The following is a 6,000-nucleotide window of genomic DNA, read 5'->3' on the forward strand; positions in this document are numbered from 1 at the left end:
AGTACCTAAAGGGCACCTACAGGAAAGCTGGAGAGGGACTTTTTACAAGGGTGTGTAGTGATAGGACAAGGGGAAATAGCTTTAAACTGAAAGAGGGAAGATTTAGATTGGATATAAGGAAGAAATTTTTCACTCTGAGGGTGGTGAGGCAGTGGAACAGGTTGCCCAGAGAAGTTGTAGATGCCGCATCCCTGGAAGTGTTCAAGGCCAGTTGGATGAGGCTTTGGGCAACCTGGTGTAGTGGAGGGTTTCCCTGTCCATGGCAGGGAGATTGAAACTAGATGATCTTTGAGGTCCCTTCCAACTCTAACCATTCTATGATTCTATGTGCCAAATAATCTTTTGTTGTCTCCTGTGATCTGTGACCAGTCTGTTAAAATAGCCATGTTACCCAAAGTGGGGTGGAGGGTGGAATATGGAGGCAAAATGGCATCATACCAATGTAGCGAGGAAGTGCAAGAGAAAGCCTTTGCCACTGTGATTAAAAAGGTCATGTTAAGTAGCCCTGGGAGACACGCACAGCACCACGTCAAGATAATTACAGCGGATGGTGCCTGCTGGTGTTGCCTTTACTGTTTATAAGGACACTGTCTGCTTATGTTCACGTTTTTGTCTCTCAAGTTTGTCCAGCATACGAGTCCCTTTCTAAAATTAATATTAAAGAAGCCCCAAAAGGAAAAGTCACACTCCCATACACACACGTGTGCACAAACACAAAACAAAACCTGACAGAACGTGACACATGGAGTGTCAGCTCTTAGTTGTCAGTTTCCTGGCTTTTGTCAGTTGTAATAAGACCTTCAGATAACTTAAAAATGTCAACTTCTAATGTTTCTTTATGCATATCTCTGTTTTTCATGCTTGTATGAAGAGGATGTGGACTGAAAAGCTACACTTTACTTATGGCAGTGATAAATAAACACAGACAGATCTTTTCCAGAATAGGTATGTGAAATCAGTTTATTTCCTAAAGTATCAGCTATGCGTGACTGTTAAAAAGCAAGCAATGGGTTGCATGTGGACATCTTCCCCTTCCCTGTGTTATTAAGCTGATGGAATTATTCATGCTAAGGAAGGGCCACACATGTAAAGCACATGTTAATGTGTCGTAAGTTAAATCATAAAATTAAAAAAAAAAAAAAAAAAAAAAAAAAAGAACTATTTATGTCAATTTAAATCTGTCCTTGGTCATAGATATAGAAGGTGGGAGCTAAATAGCTCTGACCAATGTTTCATGAACTCCAAGTACAATTTTTCCAGTTAGTCACAGTCTGTCTGTGTGGGCTTAGAGTGCTGGGCAGGCTTACTGTCAGCTTTGTGACACAGAAGCTGACTTCAATGGGAGTAGTGATGAGAGTGTTTAAGGAACAAGCATACCTTGCATGAGGTAAACTAGTGGCGGAGTGGAGAACGGAATTCAGGTCTCAACTTGTGGGATTAGTGTCTGATCTCTACCTTGTGTTCACTTTACAGACACAAAATATGTGCAATGGGAACAAAAGCATGTATTTGATTGCTGAAACAGTAGTTTCTGCCAGTAGAGGACACAGAAGTTATAGCCCAGGTTGTTAAAGCTCAGTCTGTAATAAAATCATAAGACCCACCAAGAGATTAAAGCATGTTCTTCCAAAGACATTGAGTTGAGCAGATGTGCATCCTGAGAAAGAAGGTAAATGCTGTTTTACATTCTCTCACTTCTTCAAAGAGGATGCTACATTGACTCTTTCTCATTAATTGATGGAGTGGCCAACACTGAAGCTTTGTGGAGAGAAACCTTCAGAGGCCCATCTGGGTTGATTAAGTATTACCTATTTGTCATGGCTGCATCAACATTGCTGCAAATGGGGAAGGGGTTCAGTGGGCACAATCCACTACTTCTGCTAAAAAACTGACTTCTGATTCAGAACAGATTTATTCCTGGGATGAGAAAAATGCTGAGGGATGCTGTAGGAGCAGAGAACCTACAGTTGTTCTTCACATAAGTTCTGAAAACCTCATATATTCTACCTCGTGAAAGGCAGAATGTACAGTTCCTGTGGGGTGCTTGTCTGACCAGGGAGAGCAAATATTTCCTAAAGAACCTAAACGTTGAGGGAACCATGGAGATCCAAGTTCTGTCCCTTAGAGTTTGCATGGTTAATTCTGCATTAAATATGAATCTTCAGAGCAAGACCTGTGAGTGCAAATGCCTCAGCAGAGTTTGCTTGTTTGCTTCTCTGTTTCAGTGCATGTGATTTTGTTTCTTTCCAAAGTCTGTCCTAGTGAATTATAAAAACCTGCTATTAGTGCACCCAATAGAGTTGCTCCTTCAGATCAAGTAGTGAGGATTTATGTCTTTCACACTAGACTTTGAATCTCATTGATGATCTCAGTGACCCTGTGTAGGTATCCTATACACTCTAATGTAAATGTGATGAAGAAGAGTAACACTGACCTTTATTTTTTATTCTGAACCACATAATCTAGATCAGAGTTTTTTTTCAAAACTATCTAAAGACTAATTGCTGGGGTTGCTATTACATATCAAACCGGCTTAGGCAGCTTACATCTAAACTGTGGGATGCAGGAATACTTCCCAGCTTCTAGGTTCAGGGTCTCTGTCTTCACATGTTTCTTTTGGGAAAAAAATATTTTATGTGGTCAGAAAGACAGCAAGGATACTCCTGCAAGTGTCCCAGTCTGCATGGTCAGAGGACATCTGGGTGAAGGATTTTTTGTTGAAATATAATCTGTTCAACATTATAAACTTTGCCTTGAAGGATCTTGTAGGCTTTGCCTTCACATGGCAAGCAGCATGGTAATTTTCAAAGTGGTAGAAGTTTTCAGTCACCTCAAACTGAATCAGGCAGATCTCAATCAATAATTCATAATAAATGAAAATAATCTATTTATTCCATACCCTTTTACTAACGTGTGAGATCAGCTGGCAATTTCATCTGAAATGCAAGTTGTATCGTAACAAGAAAGTCAGTCTGGGATTTTCAGGTTGTAATACCTTTGGGAAGGAGCTTAAACATCCAAAGGATTAAAAGATTTGATAATAGTTTAGTCAAGTACAAGAGATGATACCTGAAAAGCGATGTAGCCAGTCAATACCCTGAAGGAAAAGGGAGGTGGGAAGATGAAAAAGAGCTTTCAATTCTTGTTATTTGTATTTGCCCAGAGTTAATAATTGTTTGAAAGCTAATTGCCTTGAATCAGTGCATTCCACACTGCTGGCTCTGGAGCTTTTTATCTCTAGGATTTGGGATCACTTGTACAGAGTCAAAATATTAAAAAAAAAAAAAACCAAACAACATTCCACTTAATGCAGAGAACTGAGAAGAAGGAATATCTGGGCTCCATTGGACAGTATTAACCAGAAAGGCTCTTCACATATGGCAAGACAGAAGTGAGTCTAATTGAACTCTGAAGATTTTGATGGATTTTATAATATTGTTATAAGTCAAAATTATGGGACAACAGTCATAGAGAGCCCAGGTTTCAGATAAAGTATTCTGTTACGTGGTTTTGTCCTGCCCTTGTCTTCAGCCACTAGTACGAACTTAAAACCTAGGACTTAAAGAGGAAACCATAATTTGAAAAGTGAAATCCCAACCATAATTATATGTCCAAATATATCACTCTGGGAAGAGAGTCAGTATTAGAGGTTAGAAGTGTTTCATTGATTTTACTGTGAAAAGTTATACTGAGTTCAGGTAGGGGTGCGAATATTAGTAAAATATTCAAAATATTAAAATTCTTCAGCAACCAACAGTGGATGGAATTTACACCTCTATCACTTCTTGTCTGTTTCATCTAAAAACCAGTATAAAATCAAAGTAATTGGTGCACATCATCCTTTAAATTTATGGATTGAGTTACAAGCCTCATCAGAGTAGTCTGCATAATGTTCTGACCTTGTGTTTCTTCTGCTGGTTTCATGTTTACTGCTTAGGCTCTTCCTTCTTTCATCACTGTTGAAGTCTTCCCCTCAGTACATCTTTCATTACGTCCATCAATTACACTGCTCTCAATGGATGGCCAATCATTTCACTTCATCTTTGAAAGAGAAGATTATTACATTTTCTGAGCATAAAAATAACTACTACGCTTCCATTTATGTCTAAAATCTCCATCTCATTGTTCACATTGTCTTAAACCAATACATTTTAAGTCAATACATTTTAAGTTAAGAATTTAGTGCAAGGGAATTTGGCATTGATGAAAGATACTCAAGTGATATCTTTCTTTCTTTCTCCAGGAAACATACATTGTGAGTAATGTCAGGGCAGGATGTTCTTATAACTTTTGCTGAAATATTTCTGATTTGTATGCAGGACCTACACGAATACCTGAAGCTTCTTACTTTCTAAATTGGTGTTAAGAAGCCATATGTGAAAGAGGAACACTATTGTGCTTGGTGCTTTCTGATGTGAACAGATAATAAAAGACAATGCTTATTCCAAAAGAGATAATGACAAGTAAAGGGTGGGAAGCACAAGGTCACAGAACAAGCAAATATCCAGCTCTGGGTCCTTGTGCCCTATTCTGTTTCCTTGGTCAGTGTTTTAACCACTTGATGTATAGCACTCCATCTCTGGAACTTGAATGCTTTAAGGTTGATAGCACTGCTCCCTCATCACACAGACTATTTGCCTCTTTTCTTACCTTTGAGTATTGTTTACTTGAAGACCTACAAAAGTGCTAGTGATGCCGTCAGTCTGCAGTGACTCTCATTAGCTGGTTCAGCTGCATGTAGGGAAAAAATCCATGGAACAAAGTAGAGCTCTAACTGCTTCCTCATTTGCTGTGCTCAGAATACTGATAACCTCTATAAATATAACTTGTTAATTGCAATGTTGATCTTGCTTTGTTTTCTTGGTAACCAACGAGTTGACAACCTTCATTCTGACAGATTTTTTTTGGAGATTTTGTACTCTATAGAAACAGACAGCCAGTTGAAGGATCCATGACTAAAAGTCTGTAAATACGGTCCTCTATAGCAATAAAACTATCTTCCCTTCCTTGAAGTAAACTTAATATACCTTATGCATTAAAGGTCAAGGGAAAACTTGGAAAAAATGAGTGTCGGTTATGGAATTGCAGCACCATTTGATCTTACAGCCCTACACATTTGGAACTATGACAGAAAATTATCCCAATCTGGGGATATGGGGAAAATGAGACTTGCAATTTCTCAAATACAGCTGTCAAAATAAGAACAGGTAACACAGAATGGCAAGTTATGCCACCAGGTGTTGCCTCCCTGCTTTTGGATTACCAGTTCTCAAATAATATTATTAGCTATACAGCACATTAGATTGATATGGAGTGAAAGTCTCTCCATTGTCATAATGTCAGGATTAAGGAATCATTAATAATTGTGACAGAAAAACGAGACAAATCAGTTATTATACTCTCCAGACTTTCTCTGTCCTGATGTCATGGGTTAGGCCACTCGGGCAACCAAACCCTACACAGTCCTTGACTCACCCTCCCCCAGCCCCAGGGATGAGGGAGAGAATTAAAGGATAAATGGGAAACCCGTGGGTTGAGATAAGAACAATTTAATACAGATGATTTAATACACAGTGTAGATGCTCACCACCCCTCTTATGCGAAGCCCGTCTCGTCTGAAAACTGCAATCGCAGACGAATGCGAGGCCCCGAAATAGAGAGGGGGAGGGAGAGAGAGAGAGTACTCCGAGAGTGGGATTACTGGGAGAGAGAAAAAAAAAGGCAATAGAGCAACAGCGCAGCAAGCGCAAAAGAGCAGAAGCGGTGAAAGAGCCAAAGCGCAAAAGCCCTTCTGTCCGGCTGACCCTCACTTTTATACTGGGCATGACGCTGCATGATATGGAATACTAATTGGCCAGTTTGGCCCTCAGTCTTAAGTTCCACCACAAATCACAAGGGGAATCGTGGCCCCCTTGTCCCAGCTATGCTCCCCCCTTATCCCGCCATGCTTCTGCACTCCAGCCAGAACACGGAACACTGAAAAGTCCTTGGAGTTTCACT

Source organism: Tauraco erythrolophus, chromosome 2 (assembly GCF_009769465.1).
Source record: "Tauraco erythrolophus isolate bTauEry1 chromosome 2, bTauEry1.pri, whole genome shotgun sequence".
Taxonomy (NCBI): domain Eukaryota; kingdom Metazoa; phylum Chordata; class Aves; order Musophagiformes; family Musophagidae; genus Tauraco; species Tauraco erythrolophus.